The sequence below is a fragment of the Nicotiana tabacum genome, chromosome 12 (assembly GCF_000715075.1).
Source record: "Nicotiana tabacum cultivar K326 chromosome 12, ASM71507v2, whole genome shotgun sequence".
Taxonomy (NCBI): domain Eukaryota; kingdom Viridiplantae; phylum Streptophyta; class Magnoliopsida; order Solanales; family Solanaceae; genus Nicotiana; species Nicotiana tabacum.
In genome coordinates this window covers 65,405,438-65,421,229 of record NC_134091.1, presented here as the reverse complement: position 1 = coordinate 65,421,229, position 15,792 = coordinate 65,405,438, and the positions used below count along the sequence as shown (strand labels likewise).

At 39.1% G+C, this 15,792-nt stretch overlaps 12 non-coding genes and 5 pseudogenes across 12 annotated transcripts; all 17 read right to left on the bottom strand.

The window, feature by feature from the left end:
• Window positions 1-343: 343 nt before the first annotated feature.
• LOC142167583 (5S ribosomal RNA) lies at window positions 344-462 on the bottom strand (annotated as a pseudogene).
• Window positions 463-979: 517 nt separating this feature from the next.
• On the bottom strand, window positions 980-1,098 carry LOC142167591 (5S ribosomal RNA; annotated as a pseudogene).
• A 517-nt stretch (window positions 1,099-1,615) lies between these two features.
• LOC142167546 (5S ribosomal RNA) lies at window positions 1,616-1,734 on the bottom strand. The gene has a single exon (XR_012697669.1). It is a non-coding gene; the product is annotated as a 5S ribosomal RNA (ribosomal RNA).
• A 392-nt stretch (window positions 1,735-2,126) lies between these two features.
• On the bottom strand, window positions 2,127-2,245 carry LOC142167511 (5S ribosomal RNA). Its single transcript, XR_012697636.1, has one exon. It is a non-coding gene; the product is annotated as a 5S ribosomal RNA (ribosomal RNA).
• A 3,064-nt stretch (window positions 2,246-5,309) lies between these two features.
• Window positions 5,310-5,428, bottom strand: LOC142167554 (5S ribosomal RNA). The gene has a single exon (XR_012697677.1). It is a non-coding gene; the product is annotated as a 5S ribosomal RNA (ribosomal RNA).
• Window positions 5,429-5,946: 518 nt separating this feature from the next.
• On the bottom strand, window positions 5,947-6,065 carry LOC142167533 (5S ribosomal RNA). Its single transcript, XR_012697658.1, has one exon. It is a non-coding gene; the product is annotated as a 5S ribosomal RNA (ribosomal RNA).
• Window positions 6,066-7,810: 1,745 nt separating this feature from the next.
• LOC142167539 (5S ribosomal RNA) lies at window positions 7,811-7,929 on the bottom strand. The gene has a single exon (XR_012697662.1). It is a non-coding gene; the product is annotated as a 5S ribosomal RNA (ribosomal RNA).
• Window positions 7,930-9,071: 1,142 nt separating this feature from the next.
• LOC142167605 (5S ribosomal RNA) lies at window positions 9,072-9,190 on the bottom strand (annotated as a pseudogene).
• Window positions 9,191-9,698: 508 nt separating this feature from the next.
• Window positions 9,699-9,816, bottom strand: LOC142167579 (5S ribosomal RNA; annotated as a pseudogene).
• A 515-nt stretch (window positions 9,817-10,331) lies between these two features.
• Window positions 10,332-10,450, bottom strand: LOC142167541 (5S ribosomal RNA). The gene has a single exon (XR_012697664.1). It is a non-coding gene; the product is annotated as a 5S ribosomal RNA (ribosomal RNA).
• A 512-nt stretch (window positions 10,451-10,962) lies between these two features.
• LOC142167549 (5S ribosomal RNA) lies at window positions 10,963-11,080 on the bottom strand. Its single transcript, XR_012697672.1, has one exon. It is a non-coding gene; the product is annotated as a 5S ribosomal RNA (ribosomal RNA).
• Window positions 11,081-12,213: 1,133 nt separating this feature from the next.
• On the bottom strand, window positions 12,214-12,332 carry LOC142167501 (5S ribosomal RNA). Its single transcript, XR_012697626.1, has one exon. It is a non-coding gene; the product is annotated as a 5S ribosomal RNA (ribosomal RNA).
• A 508-nt stretch (window positions 12,333-12,840) lies between these two features.
• On the bottom strand, window positions 12,841-12,959 carry LOC142167540 (5S ribosomal RNA). The gene has a single exon (XR_012697663.1). It is a non-coding gene; the product is annotated as a 5S ribosomal RNA (ribosomal RNA).
• A 509-nt stretch (window positions 12,960-13,468) lies between these two features.
• LOC142167486 (5S ribosomal RNA) lies at window positions 13,469-13,587 on the bottom strand. The gene has a single exon (XR_012697612.1). It is a non-coding gene; the product is annotated as a 5S ribosomal RNA (ribosomal RNA).
• A 508-nt stretch (window positions 13,588-14,095) lies between these two features.
• On the bottom strand, window positions 14,096-14,214 carry LOC142167482 (5S ribosomal RNA). Its single transcript, XR_012697608.1, has one exon. It is a non-coding gene; the product is annotated as a 5S ribosomal RNA (ribosomal RNA).
• Window positions 14,215-14,723: 509 nt separating this feature from the next.
• Window positions 14,724-14,842, bottom strand: LOC142167512 (5S ribosomal RNA). Its single transcript, XR_012697637.1, has one exon. It is a non-coding gene; the product is annotated as a 5S ribosomal RNA (ribosomal RNA).
• A 519-nt stretch (window positions 14,843-15,361) lies between these two features.
• LOC142167599 (5S ribosomal RNA) lies at window positions 15,362-15,480 on the bottom strand (annotated as a pseudogene).
• Between the last annotated feature and the right edge of the window lie 312 nt (window positions 15,481-15,792).

The following is a 15,792-nucleotide window of genomic DNA, read 5'->3' as shown; positions in this document are numbered from 1 at the left end:
GCGCTCGATGATAATATCACATTTAGAGGGCTTGTATGGCCTAGCGACATGCCTATCACACTAGGCCGCATGGAACGACGAAATCGCAACTAGACGTTTTACGAATATCGCCTTTGAGGCCAAGGCGTAGTGATATGTCAAGTGCAACGGTGTTAAGCCCGTAAATATCTTCCTTATTTATTATAGATTGAGTTTTAGATTTTTTTCATTACTATTAGCTTTAAAAAAATATTATTTCGTGTGAATCAAATATTGTTTACACTCCTTAAAACTTATTTGTGAATTTATAAGACCTACCGACGATATTTTAAAAGAAGTAAGATATAAATTTTGCCTAAAAAGAGGGATGCAACACGAGGACATCCCATGGGGTCGCCCATCCTAGCACTACTCTCGCCAAGGCACGCGTAACTTCGGAGTTCTGATGGGATTTGGTGTGTTAGTGCTCGTATGATAGCATCCGACATTCCTTGCACTCTAAATTCCCTTAAAACCTTTCCTCCTTCCGCTTTAGGTGCGAAGGTGTAAAACCTTAAAACGACTTAACTTTATGCTCATTTATCCGTTTTGCGCAATTCCTCTTTTGATTTCAACTATTTTTCGCGGGCAAAGGCATTGACCAACAATAACAAGCTGCGCTCGATGATAATATCTCAATTAGAGGGCCCGTAAGGCCTAGCGACATGCCTATCACACCAGGCCGCATGGAATGACGACATCGCAACTAGACGTTTTACGGATGTCGCCTTCAAGGCCAAGGCGTAGTGACATGTCAAGTGCAACAGTGTTTAGCCCGTAAATATTTTCTTTATTTACTATATATTGCTTTTTAAATTTTTTTCCTAACTATTAGCTTTAAAATGATTGTTTTTTCGTGTAAAACAAATATCGCTTACACTGCTTAAAACTTATTTGTGAATTTATTACATCTACCGCCGATATATTAAAAGAAGTAAGATACAAAATATTCCTAAAACGAGGGATGCAACATGAGGACTTCCCAGGGGGTCCCCAATCTTAGTACTACTCTCGCCCAAGCACGCTCAACTATGGAGTTGTGATGGGATCCGGTGTGTTAGTACTGATATGATCGCATCCGACATTCCTTGCACTCTAAATTCTCTTAATACCTTCCCTCCTTCCGTTTTAGGTGCGAGGGTGTAAAACCTTAAAATGACATAAATTTACGATCATTTATCCGTTTTACGCAAATCCTCTTTTGATTTAAACTATTTTTCGCAGGTGAAGGCATTGACCAACAACAACAAGCCGCGATCGACGATGATATCATAATTAGAGGGCCCGTAAGGCCTAGCGACATGCCTATCACACTAGTCCACATGGAACGACGACATCGCAACTAGACGTTTTACGGATGTCGCCTTCGAGGCCAAGGCGTAGTGACATGTCAAGTGCAATGGCATTTAGCCCGTAAATATTTTCCTTATTTACTATATATTGCTTTTTAAATTTTTTTCCTAACTATTAGCTTTAAAAAGATTGTTATTTCATGTAAAACAAATATCGCTTACACCCCTTAAAACTCATTTGTGAATTTATTAGACTTACTGCCGATATATTAAAAGAAGTAAGATACAATTATTCCCTAAAAAGAGGGATGCAACACGAGGACTTCCCAGGGGGTTACTCATCCTAGTACTACTCTCGTCCAGGCACGCTTCACTTTGGAGTTCTGATAGGATTCAGTGTGTTAGTGCTGATATGATCGCATCCGACATTCCTAGTACTCTAAATTCTTTTAATACCTTCCCTCCTTTCACTTTAGGCGACGATGATATCATAATCAGAGGGTCCGTAAGGCCTAGCGACATGCCTATCACACTAGGCCATATGGAACGACGACGTCACAACTAGACGTTTTACGGATGTCACATTCGAGGCCAAGTCGTAGTGACATGTCAAGTGCAACGGTGTTTAGCCCGTAAATATTTTCCTTATTTACTATATATTGCTTTTTAAAATTTTTTCCTAACTATTAGCTTTAAAAAGATTGTTATTTCGTGTAAAACAGATATCACTTACACTGCTTAAAACTCATTTGTGAATTTATTAGACCTACCGCCGATATATTAAAAGAAGTAAGATACAAATTTTACCTAAAAAGAAGGATGCAACACGAGGACTTCCCAGGGGGTTACCCATCCTAGTACTACTCTCGTCCAGGCACGCTTCACTTCGGAGTTCTGATAGGATCCAGTGTGTTAGTGCTGATATGATAGCATCCGACAATTTAGCAAGAACAGTAAATATTTTTGTCACGCCCCAAACCTAGGAGCGAGACAAGCATCTGGTGCCTCACCTAACCTGGCGTACCAAATTACGACTAAGGGACTCTGAACATATAATGTCATACTTTGGCCATGGGGACACCTTGCAAGACAATTTGCGAAGCAAAATATAAAACTGAATGGAAACTAGCGCTAACTAAACATCAATATAAAGCTAGGCCGACAAGGCCGTCATAGCTACTACAGCTGACAAACCATCAAATATACATACCAGGCCTACAAACCCAACATACTGAACTAACCAACAGGATATGTCTACAAGCCTCTACTGATAGATGTACTATGATCGGAACAGGGCCCCGACCTACCCATAACATATATACAGATATACATAAGATGTACACAAAACTCTAGACCTGGAAACTCCGAAAGACGTGGAGCTTACCGATCAGGCTAAACTCGGGAAACACCTACTGAGGAGATCTACTCGTCTGTCTATCTGAACCTGCATGCATGAAATGCAGCGTCCCCGGAAAAGGGACGTCAGTACGAAATAATGTACCGAGTATGTAAGGCAATAACATAACTGAAAATCGAAACTGAACTGATAATATAATAACTGGAAGTAACTGGGAGTCAAAGATGATCTGGAGATATACTTACTTGCTGATAGTGACTAAACTCCTACAATATAGTAAGTAAAATAAATGTTCGGCCCTATAAGGCTCGGTACGTGTAAATGCTCGGCCGTAGTAGACTCGCTCATAGGCGCTCGACCATACTGGGCTCTGTATCTCGGCCATCCTGGGCTCGCTCGTAGGCGCTCGGCCACAGTAGACTCGGTATATATAACTTATCATCTGATCAGAGGTTGCCCAATAGGGGCCTGCCCACCGATTATAGCTCGATAGTGGTGAAAATAGTGTAACACTGTATATATATATATAGACCCTCTGCTCTCTTGACTGAATAAAGACAAAACTAAACTGAATATGAAGTCCCGATAAGGAATAATATTGTAACTTATGAGACTAGAATAATGTGAATAAATTCATGAATATGAACTACTCTTTATGTCTCATTATTAACACATGTAGCTACGAGATCATGCCAAAATGAAGGAAGGGCTTAGCCTTAACATACCTTATCACAATCTTTCCAATCACCAAGTCGAACTCACCTCTTAGCACCTTAATCTACAAGAATGATAATAATACTATCGTTAAGTTACGAAAGGTACAACTATCGCACAACGAACGACAAACCTATTTTGTATTAAAACGGGCCGCATCTCCCCTATAATCCTTACTTCCTCCAAATTCAAGATAACACCAACAATACAAGAATAGAACAATAACAACATATATACATCATTATCCAGCCCTATATACACCATCAAATACTACAAAACAGCCCAACATACTCCAATCTCTTCGTACTCAAAACGACCACCGTAGTAGTGTCAAACGACCCGAAAATGATATGACGAATGACCAGCCAACCACCCTACATTTATATGGTGTTTATAAACCCCCTTCCTCCTCCAAAACTCCACAAAATAGTAGTAAAACACGCAGCCCAATAGTAACACAAAACAGTCCACAAAACAGTCCGCTACAAGTGAATAACTCGAACTCACGGCTTCCGATCACCGTCCCGTGAGTTCTTACAAGTATAGAACGACTTACCATGAATTTACAGAAGAAAAATTGGATGAAAGAGAGCAGTAAACTCACCTTATTTGTTGGATAACTCAGCTCTTATCTTGGTTCTTCAAACTCTAGGTTTTACCTCCAATTGGAACTTGAAAGGGAGAGAAAATCAATTAGGGTTTGTGGGAAATTTTTGGGAGGATTCTTTGTAGAGCTTATGTCTGGTTATTATGCTCTATTTTAAGTCTAATATATGAAGAAAATAGGCCCTTAAAAGGCCTCTTTGGACGACCCGAAATGGCCCATTTTTTTGGGCTCTCATTTAAGCAAGTAGGTGACACACCTACTTGTCACCTAGCAGCTTGTGCAGTATCGCACAAATACCCATATCTTTCTACTCCAATGTCGTATTGACAAACGGTTTAATGCGTTGGAAAATAAACTCATAGATCTTTAATTTGATGGGTGGAACACCCCATAACTCTAAGTATATTGGGAGAAAATCGTAGTTACATTTGACCCAAAGTTTCAGTAAAACTTATGAATGTAACTTGTGATGACTTTCATCGACTTTTGTTCCACAACTCGCTTGACTTCAAAACATAACACACGGATGTCATACGACTAATATAAATCATAACATAATCTCCTTATCATGTTAAGCACCCTAGTCTCACCCCAAAGGTATATGTTATAACATTCCCAACTTGTCGACTTTCGACGAAATATTATTTTCTTCAATTGCTTTAGCTTCTGAACCGACCAACCCTCTTTGTATTTGTTGTTCATGATCTTCAATATTTGTAACCTCAGAGGTAACATGATTAAATTACTTTATATACTTTTAAATATTATCTCATTTTTGGTCCTACATTAGTTTGCTTACGATGCATTTTTACGTACGAAAATATAGGGTGTAACTCCTTCCCTCCTTCCGCTTTAGGTGCGAAGGTGTAAAACCTTAAAACGACATAACTTTACAATCATTTATCCGTTTTACTCAATTCCTCTTTTGATTTCAACTATTTTTCGCGGGTGAAGGCATTGACTAACAATAACAAGCCGCACTCCACGATAATATCACAATTAGAGGGCCCCTAAGGCCTAGCGACATGCCTATCACACTAAGTCGCATGGAACGGCGACATCGCAACTAGATGTTTTTTGGATGTCGCCTTCGAGGCCAAGGCGTAGTGATATGTCAAGTGCAACGGTGTTAAGCACGTAAATAGTTTTCTTATTTACTATATATTGCTTTTTTGATTTTTTTTCATAACTAATAGCTTTAAGAAAATTTTTATTTCGTGTAAAGAAATATCGTTTACACTGCTTAAAACTCATTTGTGAATTTATTAGACCTACCGCAGATATATTAAAACAAGTAAGATACAAGTTTTGCCTAAAAAGAGGGATACAACACGAGGTCTTCCCAGGGGGTCACCCATCCTAGTACTACTCTCGCCCCAGCATGCTTGACCTCAGAGTTCTGATGGGATCTGGTTCGTTAGAGCTGGTATGATCACTTCCTACATTCCTTGCACTCTAAATTATCTTAATACCTTTCCTCTTTCAGCTTTTGGTGCAAAGGTATAAAACCTTCAAACGACATAACTTTACACTGATTTTTCCGTTTTATGCAATTTCCCTTTTGGTTTAAACTATTTTTCGCGGGCAAAGGCATTGACCAACAACAATATGCCGTGCTCGACGATAATATCACCATTAGAGGTCCCGTAAGGCCTAGCAACATGCCTATCACACTAGGCCTCATGGAACGATGACATCGCAACTAGACGTTTTACGGTTGTCACCTTCGAGGCCAAGGCGTAGTGACATGTCAAGTGCAACGATGTTAAGCCCGTAAATAATTTCCTTATTTACTAAATATTGATTTTTTGATTTTCTTTCCTAACTATTAGCTTTAAAACAATTATTATTTCGCGTAAAACAAATATCGTTTACATTGCTTAAAACTCATTTGTGAATTTATTAGACCTACCACCGATATATTAAAAGAAGTAAGATTCAAATTTCTCCTAAATAGATGGATGCAACACGAAGACTTCCCAGGGGGTCAGCCATCCTAGTACTCCTCTCGCCCAGGCACACTTGACCTCGGAGTTCTGATGGGATCCGGTGCGTTAGTGCTGGTACGATCACATCCGACATTCCTTGCACTCTAAATTCTCTAAATACCTTTCCTTCTTCCGCTTTAGGTGCGAAGGTGTAAAACCTTAAAACAACATAACTTAACGTTCATTTATCCGTTTTATGCAATTTCTCTTTTGATTTCAACTATTTTTCGCGGGAAAAGGCATTGACCAACAACAATATGCCGTGCTCGACGATAATATCACAATTAGAGGTCCTGTAAGGCCTAGCGACATGCCTATCACACTAGGCCGCATGGAACGACGACATCGCAACTAGACATTTTACAGATGTGGCCTTCGAGGCCAAGGCGTAGTGACATGTCAAATTCAACGGTGTTAAGCCCGTAATTATTTTCCTTATTTACTAAATATTGCCTTTTTGATTTTTTTCCTAACTATTAGCTTTAAAAGAATTGTTATATCACGTAAAACAATATCGTTTACACTTTTTAAAACTCATTTGTGAATTTATTATACCTACCGCCGATATATTAAAAGAAGTAAGATGCAAAGTTTGCCTAAAAAGATAGATGCAACATGAGGACTTCCCAGGGGGTCACCCATCCTAGTACTACAATCTTCTAATGGGATCCGGTGCGTTAGTGCTGGTATGATCTCATCGGACATTCTTTGCACTCTAAATTCTCTTAATACCTTTCCTCCTTCCGCTTTAGGTGCGAAGGAGGAAAGGACATAACTTTACGCTCATATATCCGTTTTACACAATTACTCTTTCGATTTCAACTAGTTTTCGCGAGAAAGGCATTGATCAACAACAACAAGCCGCGCTCGACGATAATATCACAATTAGAAGGCCTGTAAGGCCTAGCAACATGCCTACCATACTAGGCCGCATGGAACGACGACATCGCAACTAGACATTTTACGGATGTCACCTTCGAGGCCAAGGCGTAGTGAAATGCGAAGTGCAACGGTGTTAAGTCCGTAAATATTTTCCTTATTTGCTTTATATTTCTTTTATGATTTTTTTCCATAACTATTACCTTTAAAAAAATTGTTATTTCGTGTAAAAAAAAATATCGTTTACTCTCTTTAAAACTCATTTTTCAATTTATTAGACCTACCTCTGATATATTAAAAGAAGTAAGATACTAATTTTGCCTAAAAAGAGGGATGCAATACGAGGATTTCCCGGGGGTCACCCATCCTAGTACTACGATCGTCCAAGCACGCTTCTCTTCTGGGTTCTGTTGGGATGCGGTGCGTTAGTGCGTGTGTGATCGCATCCCACATTCCTTGTACTCTAAATTCTCTTAATACCTTTCCTCCTTCCGCTTTAGGTGCAAAGGTGTACATAACTTTACGCTCCTTTATCTGTTTTACGCAATTCCTCTTTTGATTTTAACTATTTATCGCGGGCAAAGGCAGTGACCAACAACAACAAGCCGTGCTCGACGATTATATCACAACTAAAGGGCCCATAAGACCTAGTGACATGCCTATCACACTAGGCCGTAGGGAACGACAATATCGCAACTAGACATTTTACGGATGTCGCCTTCGAGGCCAAGGCGTAGTGACATGTCAAGTGCAATGGTGTTAAGCCCGTAAATATTTTCCTTATTTGCTATATATTGCTTTTTTTTAAATTTTTTTCATAATGATTTTCTTTAAAAAACATTGTTATTTCGTGTAAAGAAAATATCGTTTACTCTCTTTAAATATCATTTGTGAATTTATTAGACCTACCTCCGATATATTAAAAGAAGTAAGATACAAATTTTGCCTAAAAAGAGGGATGCAACACGAGGACTTCCTAGGGGGTCACCCATCCTAGTACTACTCACGTCCAGGCACGCTTAGCATCGGAGTTCGGATGGGATCCAGTGCGTTAGTGCTAGTATGATCTCATCGGACATTCATTGCACTCTAAATTCTCTTAATACCTTTCCTCCTTCTGCTTTAGGTGCGAAGGTGTAAAACCTTAAAATGACCTAACTTTATGCTCATGTATTCGTTTTACGCAATTCCTCTTTCGATTTCAGCTATTTTTCACGGGAAAGGCATTGAACAACAACAACAAGCCGTGCTCGACAATAAATTCACAATTGAGGGCCCGTAAGGCCTAGCGACATGCCTATAACACTAGGTCGCATGGAACAACGACATCGCAACTAGACATTTTACGGATGTTGCCTTCGAGGTCAAGGCGTAGTGACATGTTAAGTATAACGGTGTTAAGCCCGAAAATATTTTCCCTTCTTTGCTTTATATTGCTTTTTTGATTTTTTTTCATAACTATTAGCTTTAAAAAAATGTTATTTCGTGTAAATAAAATATCGTTTACTCTCTTTAAAACTCATTTGTGAATTTATTAGACCTACCTCCGATATATTAAAAGAAGTAAGATACAAATTTTGCCTAAAAAGAGGTATGCAATACGAGGACTTCCCAGGGGGTCACCATTCCTAGTACTACTATCGCCCAGTCTCGCTTAGCTTCAGATTTATGATGAGATCCGGTGCGTTAGTGCTAGCATGATCATATCCGACATTCCATGCACTCAAAATTCTCTTAATACCTTTCCTCCTTCCGCTTTAGGTGAAAACCTTAAAACGACATAAATTTACGCTCATTATCTGTTTTACACAATTCCTCCTTTGATTTCAACTATTTTTCGCAGGCAAAGGCATTGACCAACAACAACAAGCCGCGCTCGATGATAATATCACAATATGAGGGCCCGTAAGGCCTAACAACATGCCCATCACACTAGGTCGCATGGAACGACGACATCGCAACTAGATATTATACGGATGTCACCTTCGAGGCCAAGGCGTAGTGACATGTTAAGTGCAACGGTGTTAAGCCCGTAAATATTTTCCTTATTTGCTTTATATTGCTTTTTTGATTTTTTCATAACTATTAGCTTTAAAAAAATTGATATTTTGTGTAAAACAAAATATCTTTTACTGTCTTTAAAACTCATTTGTGAATTTATTAGACCTACTTCCAATATATTAAAAGAAGTAAGATACAAATTTTACCTAAAAAGAGGGATACGACACAAGGATTTCCCAGGGGTTCACCCATCCTAGTACTATGATCGGCCAAGCATGCTTCTCTTCGGAGTTCTGTTGGGATGCGGTGCGTTAGTGCGTGTATGATCGCATCCCACATTCCTTGCACTCTAAATTCTCTTAATACCTTTCCTCCTTTTACTTTAGGTGAAAACCTTAAAACGAAATAACTTTACGCTCATTTATCCGTTTTACGCAATTCCTCTTTTGATTTCAACTATGTTTTATCTGGCAAAGGCATTGAACAACAAAAACTAGACGCGCTCGACGATAATATCACATTTTGAGGGCCCGTAAGGCCTAGTGACATGCCTATTACACTAGGCCGCATGGAACGATGACATCGCAACTAGATGTTTTATGGATGTCGCCTTCGAGGCCTAGGCGTAGTGACATGTGAAGTGCAACGGTGTTAAGCCCGTAAATATTTTCCTTATTTGCTTTATATTGCTTTTTTGATTTTTTTCATAATTATTAGCTTCAAAATTTTTTTTATTTCGTGTAAAAACAATATCGTTAACTCTCTTTAAAACTCATTTGTGAATTAATTAGACCTACTCCGATATATTAAAAGAAGTAAGATACAAATTTTTCCTAAAAAGAGGGATGCAACACGAGGACTTCCCAGGGGTCACCAATCCTAGTACTACTCTCGCCCAAGCATGTTCAACTACGGAGTTCTGATGGGATCCGGTGCGTTAGTGCTGGTATGATCTCATCGGACATTCATTGCACTCTAAATTCTCTTAATACCTTTCCTCCTTCCGCTTTAGGTGCGAATGTGTAAGACCTTAAAACAACATAACTTTATGCTTATTTATCCGTTTTACGAAATTCCTTTTTAGATTTCTACTATTTTTCGCGGTCAAAGGCATTGACCAACAACAATAAGCCGCGCTCGATGAAAGTATCACAACTAGAGGGCCCGTAAGTACTAGCGACATGCCTATCACAATAGGCCGCATGGGACGACAACATCACAACTAGACGTTTTACGGATGTCGCCTTCGAGGCCAAGGCGTAGTGACATGTCAAGTGCAATGGTGTTAAGCCCGTAAATATTTTCCTTATTTGCTATATATTTCTTTTTTATTTTTTTCATAGCTATTAGCTTTAAAAAAATTGTTTTTTCGTGTAAAACAAATATCGTTAACTCTCTTTAGAACTCATTTGTGAATTTATTAGACCTACCTCTGATATATTAAAAAAGTAAGATACAATTGTTTCCTAAAAAGAGGGATGCAATACGAGGACTTCCCAGGGGGTCACCCATCCTATTACTACTCACGCCCGGGCACGCTTGACTTCGGAGTTCTGATGGGATCCGATGCGTTAGTGCTAGTATGATCTCATCGGACATTCATTGCACTCAAAATTCTCTTAATACCTTTCTTCCTTCTGCTTTAGGTACTAAGGTGTAAAACTTTAAAACAACATAACTTTACGCTCATTTATCCGTTTTACGCAATTCCTCTTTCGATTTCAACTATTTTTCGCGGGAGAGGCATTGATCAACAACAACAAGCCGCACTCGATGATAATATCACAATTAGAGGGGCCGTAAGGCCTAGCGACATGCCAATCTCACTAGGTCGCATGGAACGACGACATCGCAACTAGACATTTTACGGATGTCGCCTTTGAGGCCAAGGCGTAGTGACATGTCAAGTGCAACGGTGTTAAGTCCGTAAATATTTTCCTTATTTACTAAAATATTACTTTTTTGATTTTTTCCCTAACTATTAGCTTTAAAATAATTGTTATATCAAGTAAAAAAATATCGTTTACATTGTTTAAAACTCATTTGTGAATTTATTATACCTACCGCCGATATATTAAAAGAAGATACAAAGTTTGCCTAAAAAGAAGGATGCAACAAGAGGACTTCCCAGGGGGTCACCATCCTAGTACTACTCTCGCCCAGGCACGCTTGACTTCGGAGTTCTGATGGGATCCGGTGCGTTAGTGCTGGTATGATCTCATCGGACATTCTTTGCACTCTAAATTCTCTTAATACCTTTCCTCCTTCCGCTTTAGGTGCGAAGAAGGAAAGGACATAACTTTACGCTCATATATCCGTTTTACGCAATTCCTCTTTCGATTTCAACTATTTTTCGCGAGAAAGGCATTGATCAACAACAACAAGCCGCGCTCGACGATAATATCACAATTAGAGGGCCTGTAAGGCCTAACGACATGCCTATCATACTAGGCCGCATGGAACGACGCCATCGCAACTAGACGTTTTACGGATGTCGCCTTCGAGGCCAAGGCATAGTGAAATGTGAAGTGCAATGGTGTTAAGCCCGTAAATATTTTCCTTATTTCCTTTATATTGCTTTTATGATTTTTTCCATCACTATTACCTTTAAAAAAATTGTTATTTCGTGTAAAATAAAATATCGTTTACTCTCTTTAAAACTCATTTTTCAATTTAATAGACCTTCCTCCGATATATTAAAAGAAGTAAGATACTAATTTTGCCTAAAAAGAGGGATGCAACACGAGGATTTGCCAGGGGGTCACCCATCCTAGTACTACGATCGGCCAAGTACGCTTCTCTTCGGAGTTCTATTGGGATGCGGTGCGTTAGTGCGTGTATGATAACATCCCACATTCCTTGCACACTAAATTCTCTTAAAACCTTTCCTTCTTCCGCTTTAGGTACGAAGGTGTACATAACTTTACGCTCCTTTATCTGTTTTACGCAATTCCTTTTTTGATTTCAACTATTTTTCGCGGGCAAAGGCAGTGACCAACAACAACAAGCCGTGCTCGACGATAATATCACAACTAGAGGGCCCGTAAGACCTAGTGACATGCCTATCACACTAGGCCGCATGGAACGACAATATCGCAACTAGACATTTTACGGATGTCGCCTTCTAGGCCAAGGCGTAGTGACATGTCAAGTGCAATGGTGTTAAGCCCGTAAATATTTTCCTCATTTGCTATATATTGCATTTTCTTATTTTTTTTCATAATGATTTGCTTTAAAAATAATTGTTATTTCGTGTAAAGAAAATATCGTTTACTCTCTTTAAATATCATTTGTGAATTTATTAGACCTACCTCCGATATATTAAAAGAAGTAAGATACAAATTTTGCCTAAAAAGAGGGATGCAACACGAGGACTTCCCAGGGGGTCACCCATCTTAGTACTACTCACGCCCAGGCACGCTTAGCATCGGAGTTCTGATGGGATCCGGTGTGTTAGTACTGGTATGATCTCATCGGACATTCATTGCACTCTAAATTCTCTTAATACCTTTCCTCCTTCCGCTTTAGGTGCGAAGAAGGAAAGAACATAACTTTACGCTCATATATCCGTTTTACGCAATTCTTCTTTCGATTTCAACTATTTTTTGTGGGAAAGGCATTGATCAACAACAACAAGCCGCGGTCAACGATAATCTCACAATTAGAGGGCCTGTAAGGCCTAGCGACATGCCTATCATACTAGGCCGCATGGAATGACGACATCGCAACTAGACGTTTTACGGATGTCGCCTTTGAGGCCAAGGCATAGTGAAATGTGAAGTGCAATGGTGTTAAGCCCATAAATATTTTCCTTATTTGCTTTATATTGCTTTTATGATTTTTTCCATAACTATTACCTTTAAAAAAAATTTTATTTTGTGTAAAATAAAATATCGTTTACACTGCTTAAAACTCATTTGTGAATTTATTAGACCTACCGCCGATATATTAAAAGAAGTAAGATACTAATTTTGACTAAAAAGAGGGATGCAACACGAGGATTTACCAGGGGGTCACCCATCCTAGTACTACTCTCGCCCAAGCACACTTAGCTTTGGGGTTCTGATGAGATCCGGTGTGTTAGTGCTGCTATGATCGCATCCGACATTCCTTGCACTCTAAATTCTCTTAATACCTTTCCTCCTTCCGCTTTAGGTGCGAAGGTGTACATAACTTTACGCTCCTTTATCTGTTTTACACAATTCCTTTTTTGATTTCAACTATTTTTCGCGGGCAAAGGCAGTGACCAACAACAACAAGCCGTTCTCGACGATAATATCACAACTACAGGGTCCATAAGACCTAGTGGCATGCTTATCACACTAGGCCGCATGGAACGACAATATCACAACTAGACATTTTACGGATGTCGCCTTCGAGGCCAAGGCATAGTGACTTGTCAAGCGCAATGGTGTTAAGCCCGTAAATATTTTCCTTATTTGCTATATATTGCTTTTATTTTTTATTTTTTTCATAATGATTTGCTTTAAAAAAATATTATTATTTCATGTAAAGAAAATATCGTTTACTCTCTTTAAATATCATTTGTGAATTTATTAGACCTACCTCCGATATATTAAAAGAAGTAAGATACAAATTTTGCCTAAAAAGAGGGATGCAACACGAGGACTTCCCAGGGGGTCACCCATCCTAGTACTACTCACGCCCAGGCACGCTTAGCATCGGAGTTCTGATGGGATCCGGTGTGTTAGTGCTGGTATGATCTCATCGGACATTCATTGCACTCTAAATTCTCTTAATACCTTTCCTCCTTCCGCTTTTGGTGCGAAGAAGGAAAGGACATAACTTTACGCTCATATATCCGTTTTACGCAATTCTTCTTTCGATTTCAACTATTTTTCGCGGGAAAGGCATTGATCAACAACAACAAGCCGCGGTCAACGATAATCTCACAATTAGAGGGCCTGTAAGGCCTAGCGACATGCCTATCATACTAGGCCGCATGGAATGACGACATCGCAACTAGACGTTTTACGGATGTCGCCTTCGAGGCCAAGGCGTAGTGAAATGTGAAGTGCAACGGTGTTAAGCCCATAAATATTTTCCTTATTTGCTTTATATTGCTTTTATGATTTTTTCCATAACTATTACCTTTAAAAAAATTATTATTTTGTGTAAAATAAAATATCATTTACTCTCTTTAAAACTCATTTTTAAATTAATTAGACCTACCTCCGATATATTAAAAGAAGTAAGATACTAATTTTGACTAAAAAGAGGGATGCAACACGAGGATTTGCCAGGGGGTCACCCATCCTAGTACTACTCTCGCCCAAGCACACTTAGCTTCGGAGTTCTGATGGGATCCGGTGTGTTAGTGCTGCTATGATCGCATCCGACATTCCTTGCACTCTAAATTCTCTTAATACCTTTCCTCCTTCCGCTTTAGGTGCGAAGGTCTACATAACTTTACGCTCCTTTATCTGTTTTACACAATTCCTTTTTTGATTTCAACTATTTTTCGCGGGCAAAGGCAGTGACCAACAACAACAAGCCGTGCTCGATGATAATATCACAACTACAGGGTCCATAAGACCTAGTGACATGCTTATCACACTAGGCCGCATGGAACGACAATATCACAACTAGACATTTTACGGATGTCGCCTTCGAGGCCAAGGCATAGTGACTTGTCAAGCGCAATGGTGTTAAGCCCGTAAATATTTTCCTTATTTGCTATATATTGCTTTTATTTTTTATTTTTTTCATAATGATTTGCTTTAAAAAAATATTGTTATTTCGTGTAAAGAAAATATCGTTTACTCTCTTTAAATATCATTTGTGAATTTATTAGACCTACCTCCGATATATTAAAAGAAGTAAGATACAAATTTTGCCTAAAAAGAGGGATGCAACACGAGTACTTCCCAGGGGGTCACCCATCCTAGTACTACTCACGCCCAGACACGCTTAGCATCGGAGTTCTGATGGGATCCGGTGTGTTAGTGCTGGTATGATCTCATCGGACATTCATTGCACTCTAAATTCTCTTAATACCTTTCCTCCTTCCGCTTTAGGTGCGAAGGTGTAAAACCTTAAAACGACATAACTTTATGCTCATGTATCCATTTTACGCAATTCCTCTTTCGATTTCAATTATTTTTCGCGGGAAAGGCATTGAACAACAACAACAAGCCGTGCTCGACAATAAATTCACAATTAGTGGGCCCGTAAGGCCTAGCGACATGCCTATCACACTAGGTCGCATGGAACAACGACATCGCAACTAGACATTTTACGGATGTCGCCTTCGAGGCCAAGGCGTAGTGACATGTTAAGTATAACGGTGTTAAGCCCGAAAATATTTTCCCTTATTTGCTTTATATTGATTTTTTTATTTTTTTTTCATAACTATTAGCTTTAAAAAAAATGTTATTTCGTGTAAATAAAATATCATTTTCACTCTTTAAAACTTATTTATGAATTTATTAGACCTAACTCCGATATATTAAAAGAAGTAAGATACAAATTTTGCCTAAAAAGAGGTATGCAACATGAGGACTTCCCAGGGGGTCACCCATCCTAGTACAACTATCGCCCAGGCTCGCTTAGCTTCAAATTTATGATGAGATCCGGTGCGTTAGTGCTAGTATGATCGTATCCGACATTCCATGCACTCTAAATTCTCTTAATACCTTTCCTTCTTCCGCTTTAGGTGAAAACCTTAAAACGACATAAATTTAGGTTCATTTATCCATTTTACGCAATTCCTCCTTTGATTTATACTATTTTTCGCAGGCAAAGGCATTGAACAACAACAACAAGCCGCGCTCGATGATAATATCACAATATGAGGGCCCGTAAGGCCTAGCGACATGCCTATCACACTAGGCCGCATGGAACGAAGACATCGCAACTAGATATTTTACGGATGTCACCTTCGAGGCCAAGGCGTAGTGACATGTTAAGTGCAAT